This window comes from Elephantulus edwardii, unplaced genomic scaffold (assembly GCF_000299155.1).
Source record: "Elephantulus edwardii isolate Elephantulus edwardi_28Jun2011 unplaced genomic scaffold, EleEdw1.0 scaffold00212, whole genome shotgun sequence".
NCBI classification, from domain to species: domain Eukaryota; kingdom Metazoa; phylum Chordata; class Mammalia; order Macroscelidea; family Macroscelididae; genus Elephantulus; species Elephantulus edwardii.
Window position 1 is genome coordinate 3,807,224 of NW_006399962.1, and position 10,703 is coordinate 3,817,926.

A 10,703-nucleotide genomic window follows, 5' to 3' on the forward strand; every position below is an offset into this window, starting at 1 on the left:
TTTTTTTTTCTTTTTAAAAATTGTTATTTGAGTGAAAGTTTGCAAAGCAAACTGGTGTTTTATTTAACCATTCATGCACAGGGTTTGTTTTTTTTTATAACATGAATTACAATACCCACAATGTAATGACACTATACAAACTTCAGCTCTATAATTCTCATTTCAATGAGTCTTTTTGAATGATAACCCTTTCAGTCTTCTGAGTGTTATCATTGGGAAAATTCTGCTCTTTTTACTTGATATGTTTGTCTATTCTAAAAGGGAATGTGTTTCTTAGTGTTATTGTTCACCTTATAAAACTGTCTCTTGTTTAAGTAACTCTACACAAGAACTACCTGATGGACTACACAAGGATCAGACTGACTACATCTGCAGAAAGAGTCGATGGAGAAGCTCAGTATAACCAGTCAAAGTCAAAACAAGGCCCGGGGCTAAATGTGGAACAAAATATCAATTACTCACATCCAAGTTCAAATTGAAGGTGAAGGAAATAAAAACAAGTCCATGAGAACCAAAATATGACCATGAGTTTATCTCATCTGAACTTAAAAATAATCCCAAGAATAGAAATAATGCACTGAACCCAAAGACTGAGGACCAGATGAGTTGTGGGATGACATAATTTTAAAAAGAAAGCAAAAAGTCATTACAAAAGCAAAGGAGAAAGTAGAGGGGAGGGGGGAAATGAGTATCAGAAGAGTCTAAAATTGTGTGCTAAACTGTAGAGAGGCCAAAACAAAGGAAAGAAATGCTGGAGTAGGGGGCTGAGCAGAAGATTTCAAAGGCCAGTCTGAGAAGACAAAGAAAATATTATGATGAACTGTGCAAAGGGTTGAAATGAGAAAATCAAATGGGAAGAATATATTGTGTTTCTCAAGCTGAAAGAACTGAAGAAGAAATTCAATCCTCTAGTTGCAATATTGAAGGATTGATTCTACGAGCAAAATATTGAAAGATGCAGGAAGTATCAAAAGATAGAAGGAATGCACAGTCACTGTACCAAAAAGAATTGGATGACACTGTGACATTTCAGAAAGCAGCAGATGATTAAGAGCCAATAAAAATGAAGGAAGACGCTCAAGCTGCATTGAAGGTATTGGCAAAAAGTAAGATCTCAGGAATTGAAGGAATACCACTTCGTAAGTTTCAACAAATAGATGCAATCTTGGATATGCTTTCCAGCTTAGGACAAGAAATTTGGAAGCCAAGCTCCCTGGCTAACTGATTGCAAAAGATCCACATTTGTTCCCAGTTGAACAAACAGCTGGAATAATAAGTACATCAACAGGGAACTGCCAGAAATTCAAGCTGGATTGAAAAGAGGCTATGACACAAGGGATAGCATTGTTGCTATTAGTTGGATCTTGGCTGAAAGTAGGAATACCAGAAAGATGTTTACTTTGTTTTATTGACTATACTAAGGCATCTGAATGTGTGGGTCACAACAAATTATGGACAACACTGAGAAGACTGGGAATCCCAGAATACTTTATTGTGCTGCTAAAAACAAAAAAAACAAACAAAACCCACACCAAACAAACAACCCCAATTATGTATAGACCAAAAAGCAGTTGTCCAAAGAGTACAAGGGAACACTGTATGGTTTGAAATCAGGAAAAGTGTATGCATCAGGGTTGTATCCTTTCTCTATACCTATTCAATCTATATCCTAAGCAAATCATTTGAGAAACTGAATGTAGCATCAAGACTGGAAGATGACTCAGCAACAGTCTGCATCACGCAGATGACAAAACCTTGCTTGCAGAAAGTGAAGAAGACTTGAAGCACTTACAGTGATCAAAGACTACAGCCTTCAATATGGATTATATCTCAACCTTAAGAAAATAAAAATCCTCACCACTGAACTAACAGGCAAAAGGCATCATGATAGAGAAAAGAATGAAGTTGTCAACTATTTATTTTTGCAACCAACACCCATGGTAATCTCAGTCAAGATATCAGAATATGTGTTGCCTTAGGAAATTCAGCTGTCAAGGATCTCTCCAAAGTGCTAAAGACAAAGAGCAAAGATGTCAGTTTAAAGACTAAGGCGTACTGATCCAAGCCATGGTTTTTTCCATTACTTCTATGCATTTGAATGTTGGACAATGAACAAGGAACACCAAAGAAGAATCTATATCTTTGAATTGTGATGATGGACCAGAGTATTGACTAACCCATGAACTGCCAAAAGAATAAACAGGTATGTCTTGGAGAAAGTGTGACCAGGGTGCTCCTTAGAATCAAGGATGGTGAGACTTTGCCTCACATACTTTGAGCATGTTATCAGAACTTGGAAAAAGGCATACTACAGAGAAAGGTGGAGGCTCAGAGAATGAGAGCATGACCCTCACTCCACAAGCTGTATTGACACAGTGACTGTAACAATGGGCTCAAACATACCGGAGACAATGATGATGGTGCAGGACATGGCAAAGTTTAGATCCGTTGCTCAGAGAGTTGCTATAAATAGTAGTAGACTTAATTGCATACAACAACAACAACAACATTGTTTAGCTGAAAGTTGAGCCATGGGGTGATTTTGTTTTTCAGTTTTAAAGAATAAGTAGGGGTCATAGTCTCAGGGTTTCACCATTCCCTATTGGTTTTTTAATGTCCCACACTATCCAGTATCTTCTACTGTGATTCTTTGGAGACTGATCAGTGGTAGCTGAGCCCCATGTACTTCTTCTAGTCTCAGGGTTTGTGGAAGTTGAGTATTTTATGGCTAATTAGCCCATTGGACTGTTTTAACACATCTTAGTTTTTCTTCTGTCATCTTTGTTCCATACAGGGAGAGATGAATAGTTATACCTTAGATAGCTGCTTTCTTCAAAGCTAAGAACCTTGTACCTGTTGACCAAAGTAAGATGTAGACCATTGTCTTTGTAGACTGGGGTATTCCAATTAATGTTGATTTCTATTATTCTGTAAACTTTTAATCTTATAGTTGTTCTTATACTTGTTCACTTTCTAATTCTGCCTTGTTTCCAGACTGTGAGCTCCTAGGAGGCAGTCAAGTATTAGCTTTTACACCTAAACATAATTTATGCTCAAAGAACAAAATTTTTACCTTTAAACAAAAAAGATGCAAAATATTTTGTTTGTAGTGATAATAAAGCTTTTAGCACCTTGTTTTAATTACAGTAATACCCCAGGCACATCACACTTGCTCTTTAAAGTTATGTCAATTTCCTTCACTTTGAAACACGTGAACCAATCTCCACTCACAACAAATTCTTTATCACAATTATATTCATTTGCTACACATCCATGCAGCTTTTATATTAACTGAAAAGTCCTCTAGGCTTTCTTTGCACTAAAGCAAAACTCACAGCGACCCTCCAGCTAGGTTTCTAAAACTGTAAATCCTAAGGGGAGGAGACTGTTCTTGTCCCTTCAGACCCTCTAGAAGATTCCAGCCTCCAGGAACCAGCCTTTAAGTTAGCAGCACAATTCGCTACGGACGCCCCACTAGAGCTCCCTACCTTGCATTAAAGTAAGCTTAAATAATAACTATATGCATCCGTTTTTACTTACCTACAGATTCCACTTAAAGACACACTTAAGAACTGCTGTTCTCAACCCAGGACTTTCTGTATTGCGTATTGGCGGGTGAAATCTCAGTGAATATTAAGGGACATGCTTCCACCTGCTGGATAAAACAAGTATTGCCCCTTCGGTAAACCTGCCTAGAATTTGGTACTCTAAGTATACAATTTAGAATATAAATCTAGTTGTTAATCATGTTTGGTAGGTAGCTGCTATTGAAGGAGTTGTGCTGGCATAGTGGGAAAGGAGTCGCACTGCCAAACTGAAGGCAGGCGGTTCAAATCCACCAGCTGCTCAGCGAGGGAAAGATGGGCAATCTCCTCCCGTGTGATTGACTTCCTCTGAAGGGTCAGATGTGAGTCAGTTCTGACTTGATGGCATATAAGAACACCACATAACTGCTGAAGAGTCAGCTATGGGTCGAATCCGACACATACATAACAACAACAGAGGACATTGAGATCGTTCTGACTCAGTGATACACAGAACAGCTCGGAACACTGCCTCATCCTGTGCCGTCTTTGAAAGCTGCTGTATTTAGGTCCCTTGTTGCAACCACAGTGTCAGCCCTCTATTTTACCAAACATGAGTGTTGTCTTTCCCCAGGGATTGGCACCTCTTGACAACATGTGAGATGAAATTTCACCATCCTGGTTTTGAAAGAGCACACAGAGTTCACTCCTTTCACGCCAGATTTTGGCAGTCTGTGGTATATTCAGCATACTTTTTAACACCACCATCCAAAGACACTAATTCTTTGGTCTTTCTTATTTGGTTCATTTTTCACATGCAGATTAGATGACTGAAGATGGAAAGGCTTGGGTCAGGCATCTGTTGCTCCTCAAAATGACACCTCAGATTTTTAATACTTTAATGAAGTCCTTTGCAACAGATTTGCCCAATGCAATAATGACATTTTATTTCTTGACTACTAAAATGAAATTTCTGGCAACTTCAATCTTTCCCCCTTTATCCTGATGTTTCTAATTGATCCAGTTGTGAGAATTTTTGTTTTCTTTATGTTGAGGTGTAACCCATGCAGGTCTTTGATCTTCATTCATTGTTGTGGTTAGGTTCCATTTACGAACAACAGATTTGAACTGTGCCATACTCAACATCTCTAATATCCTTGAGCCCATTGTTATAGTCGCTGTATCAGGTCACCTCCCTGAGGGTCTTCCTCTCTTTCGTTGGCCCTCCACCTTTCCAAACATGATGTCTTTTTCCAAGGACTGCACCCTTCTAATAACACGCCCAAAATAAGTCCGACAAATCTTCACCTCCAAGTAAAGCACATTGGTTGCACTTTCTCCAAGACATACTTGTTTGTTCTCTTGGCAGTCAACGGAATATTTAGTACTCTTTCTAACTCCACAACTCTCAAAGCATCAATTCTTTAACCACCTTTCAGATGCATAGCAATTAATTGAAAAGGCCTTTGCTTAAATAAGATGTAACTTAGTCTTTAAACTAACATCATTGCTCCTTAGAACTTTGGCGAGGTCTTTGACAGCAGATTTTCCCAATGCTGTCTGTCTTATAATTCTTGACTACTAGTACCAAGGGTGTTTGTGGGTCTAAATAAGACAAAATTGTTGACAACTTCAATCTTTTCTCCATCTATAATGATGTTATTTATTGACCCAGTGGTGAGGATTTTTGTTTTTCTGAGGTTGAGATATATTCCATATTGGTTTAATTTGGTTTTGTTAAGATATATTCCATATTGAAGGGGCCGGTCTTGATCTTCTGCAGCATGTGGTTCTTCAAGTAATCTTCACCTTCACCAAGCAAGTTATTTGCATAACTTAGATTGTTGATAAGTCTTCCTCCAACCCTGATGCTACATTCTTTTTCATAAAATCCAGCCTCTGAAACAATTTGCTCAGCATGGAGACTGAATAGGTATGTAGGAAGGCTACAGCTCTGACAAAGACTTTTCTTGATTTTTCCTGTTTCTTTTTCACCGGTGCTTTAAAACCTTTTCACTTGCAGCAAGCAAGATTGTGTTATTTACACACTGCAGGTTGTTAATGAGCCACTCAAATCAACCGCAGCTAGTTCTTTGCTGTTTTGCTTTTACTTTCTTCATTGTGATGTCTCTGATGTCATTCCACAACTCTTCTGGTCATTAGTATTTAATGCATCAAATCTTTTGTTGAAATGATCTCTAAATTCAGATTGGATTTATCCAAGGTCATATTTTGGTTTTAGTGAACTTGCTTTCATTTCTTCAGCTTCGATTTGAACTTACCTATAAGCACAGTTAGCCCTTGGTCTTGTTCTAATGATATTGAGGCTTTTCACTATCTCTTTCTATAAATGTAGTTTATTTGCTCCCTGTGAATTCCATCCAGAGAAGTTCATGTATTTAGTTGAGATCTATCTATCATCTATCTATCTATCTATGATATTTGCAATTAATAAATCATTTTGCTTGTATAAAATTCCATCATATGATCTCCAACCTGGTTTCTGTCACCAAAGTCATGTATTTCAACTACTAATCCTTCTTCATTTCCAACTTCTATATTTTAATCACCAATTATTATCAGTATATACCCTAATTGTAAATTTGATAAATTTCAGACTGCATATATTGATTGTTATGTTGGTTGTTAAGTACCATCAAGTCACCTGTGACTCACAGAAATCCTACGCACAGTAGCTCTAAACCCTGTCCTATCCTGATCTGGTCTCATTGTTTCAGACACAACTAACCCCATTATCACATTTACTGTGTCAATCGATCTCATCCTGTGTTTTTTTCTCTTGTGCTGTCTCTCAACTCTTGAAAGGATGATGTCCTTCTTCGAGGACAGGTCCCTCCAGGCAACATGCCGAAAGTATGTGAGACAGAGTCTCATAATCTTTGCCTCTAAGGAACAACTTAGTTTCACCCTCTACAGGACAAACCTGTTTGTTCTCTTGGCATTCCATGGAATATTCAATGCTCTTCTCCAGCACTAAAACTCAAAGGCATTAATCCTTCTGTCATCCTTGGTCACTGTCCAGCTCTCTAATTTATAGCAAGTAATTACAAAGACCATGATCTGGATCAGGCATATCTTAGTCTCCAGACTGATGTCATTGCTCTTTAGTGCTCTGGAGAGATCTTGATAGCACTTTTCCCAATACAATTAGTTTTTTATTTCCTGATTGCCGGTGCCAAGAATGTTGGTTGTGGAACCAAACAAGCTAAAATTGTTAACAATCTCCATCTCCTCTTCTCCATCTACCATGATGCTGCCAATTGGCCCAGGTGGTGAGAATCTTTGTCTTTTTGATGTCCTGCTTCAATCCATATTTAAGGCTGCAGACCTTGACATTCTTCAGCAAATGCTTCAGATTCTCCTAATTTTCGGCAAGGTTGTGTCATCATTCCTCCTCATAGAGCCCAGCCTCCCAGATGATCTGTTCTGCATAAAGATTGATTCTGGTGTACAGCTTTCCTGATTTTGATCCATGCAGTGTTTCCTTGCTCAGTTCTGAGGACAGCGTGAGCGGTCAGGTGTTCCGGAATTCCCATTCTTCTAAATGTTAGCCACAATTTTTTATGACTGCACACCCCCCCTCCCCACACACACCTCCTGGTCTGTGGCTTCCTAGCCCTTGCTCCGCCCTGTGTCTGTGGAGAATAACTAACACCACTGGGAGTAGGGCAATAAAGAGCAGACAGAAGTGGCCAAAGCCCTGAGACACTGTATTGTGTTAGTTGGGAGAGTGGGGAAAAAGATGATGGAGGGCGGAATGGGACAAGGGATCTGAGTGGATGTTGGCAAGGGTGGGAAGAGAGAACAGGATCACATCCCAAGAGCCCAGGGGGGAGGCGGGACCAACACTGAATCTGTTAGCTGTGTAGCCAGGTAGGGACTTTCTTTTGCTCTTCTGAGTAAAATGCTTGTCAGATATTGTCCTAAAGCTGAGAATCCAAAGTGAGAAAGACTAGGCCATCCTTCGTTCTAACAGGCCTTTGAAAACCCTATGTACAGTAGCATGAACTCAGACTAGACTACCAGAGATGGCATCAGAGGCTGAGCCCTCAATGGGGAAACACAAAAGAGGAGGTACAGTTGCAAACAGACATTTAGATTTGTGATTGGAACACGGAATATGAGCAGTATTAATATAGAAATATTGGACATTGCTAAGGAAGAAATGGAACACATCAATATTAATGGACTAGGCATTGTTGAGCTGAGATGGTTTGTCATGGGACATTTTGAATCATACAATCATTATTATCTACTACGCCAGAGATGAAAAGGTGAGGAAAAACTAGGTCACATTTATAGTTAAGAAGCCCATTTCTAGATCCATAAGGATATACAATGTCATGAGCAACAGGATAATATCCATGTGCATACAAGAAAGACCTATCACTATCATTCAAATATGTGCACCAACAAGCAGAGCCAAAGTGAAGGACATAGATGACTTCTACCAACTGTTGCAGTAAAAAATTGATTGAATATGCAACCAAAATGCATTAATAATAATGAGTGACTGGAATGCAAAAGTTGGGAACCAGGAAGAAGGATCAGTAGTCAGAAAACATGGACTTGGTGACAGAAATGAGGATGGAGAAAGAATGATAAAATTTTGCATATGTTGGTAGGAATTCTCAATTTCTTCATCTTTAGCTTTTGTAGTTGATGCATAAATTTGAACAATAGTCATATTAACAGGTCGTCCTTGTATGTGTATGGCTACTGTAATTGACAGTATTATATTTTAGGATAGTTCTTAAAATGTTCTTGTTAGGTGAGCTCTGGTGGCCTAGTGGCAAGAAGCTGTACTGCAATCCCAGAGGTGTGCAGTTCAAATCCATTGGATGCTCTGCTGAAGAAGGAGGGACAATCTCCTACTGTACCAGTCAGATCCAATTTGACAGTACACAGATTAAAAAAAAAGTTCTTTTTGATGATGAATATGACACCATTCCTCTTCAACTTATCATCCCCAGCATAGGTAGACCATATTTACTGTCTGATCCAAAAGAGACAAAGCAGTCCATTTGAGCTCAATAATACCTAGGATATTGGTTATTATGTATATTCACATTCCCTTTTTCTTTTTAAAAATTCAAATTTTCATACTATATATTGAAACATACTAAATATGTTTTATGTTCCAATTTTTAATGGATGTTTAAAGCTATTTCTCTTCATTTTGAGTTATGTCACATCAAATATCCTTTGTTGGCTGAAAGCTTTACTAAGTGTTCTGAAATTCCGGTTTTTCGCAATGTTATCCGTAACTTGTCATGACCCATGTAGTCTTTGCATAGTCAATAAAATACAGGTAAACATCTTTCTGGTGTTCTTAGCTTTCAGTCAAGATCCATTTGACATCAGCAATAATGTCTTTCTTTCCACATCCTGTTCTCAATTTGTCTTGTATTTCTGGCAGTATTTTTGGCAAATATTTACTTGCACGTGATACTATTGATACTGCTCTATAACTTGCACATTCTGTTTGATCAATTTTTTTGGAATAAGCACAAACATGGATCTCTTCTAATTTACAGACTAGGTAATGGTCTTCCAAATTTCTTGGCATGGATGAGGAAATACTTTGACCATTATACTCATTTGTTTAAATCATCTCAGTTGGTAATCTGTCAATTCCTGGAGTCTCATTTTTCTCCAATATTTTCAGTGCAGCATGGACATCTTCCTTCAATACCATTGGCTTTTTATTGTATGCTACCTTCTGATATGGCTAACATTGACCGATTCTTTCTGGTACAGTGACTCTATATTCTTTCCATCTTGTTTTGATGTCTCCTGTATCATTCAATATCTCCCCCATGTTGTGGTGGTGATGGTGTACCATCAAGTCAGAACTCACAGCTATATGGTGGGTTTTCAGAGGCAGTAAATTGCATAAGAGGAGAGTGTTTATCTTTCTTTGGAGAAACAGCTGGTGGATTTTGAAACTTTTTGAATTGGCAGCACTACTCCTTATCACTAAGCCACAAGAGAACCAGCCCTTCCATATTGCAGCTTGTCCATAAAAATATTCAAAACTGTAACTTGAAGATTTAATTTCCCTTCAGTTCTTTCTTGGAAGCAGGAGTGGCATCCACTTCCTACACAAATTTCAGTTCATTTTTTTCAGTTTTTTCAGGTTGAGAAATGCTGAGTGTTCTCTTTCAGTTTTCTAACTTCAGCATATTTCATAATATTTTGTCTACTTTGAGCTGCCCTTTGAAATCTTCTACTTTCTTACTTCACCTCTTTTTTTAAAAAAAAAAGTTATTGGTTTGCTTACAAAGTTTGTAATACATGGTGTTTCACACTATTCTTCATTCACACTTCATTTCTTCCATGTGTATTGACTACACTACATGAAAGAGCCTCTTCTTTTATCTATTTTAGTCATTCCTACCTTTCCTAGTTTTTTAAAGGATCTTTTGTTTTCCTCACATATACCATTTTTACTGTCATCCTAAACTCACTCTTCAGTTACTATAAACTTAGTCTTCAATTATTACTTATTAGTGTTCAGTGCATCTTGAGGTGGTTTCTACATTCAGATGAGATATACTCAAGGTTTTTGTGGACTTAATTTTCTTTTAAAATTTTTTAATTGTGATTTGAGTTAAAATTTACAAAGCAAATGTGTTTTCCATTCAGATTTATTGTCATTTTCTTCAATTTCAACTTGAACTTGCATATGAAAAACTGATAGTTTGTTCCTGGCCTTGTTAGAACTAATGACATTGAGGTTCTCCATGATTGTTTTTTCTATAGATGTGATTGATTTCCACCTAGTGAATTCCTGTGTATAATTATTATTTATGTTGTTGAAAAAGTATATTTCAATGAATAGGTTTTTAGGTAGTATATAGGTGTTAGCGAGCTCTGGTGGCCTAATGGTAAGAAGCTGTGCTGCAATCCCAACGGCATGCGGTTTGAATCCACCAGCTACTCCATGAGAGAAGGATGGGAAATCTCTTTCCATGTGATTTATTGCCTCTGAAAACCCACTAGAGGACCAGCTATGGATCAGTTCCAGCACACAACAACATTTGCTAGAAGTCATAATTCTCTTCACACTCAAGGAGAGGGAATTAATTACACAAGGGTGTTAATTTTATATATATATATATTCTATATAATTATATATTATTATTATATATATAT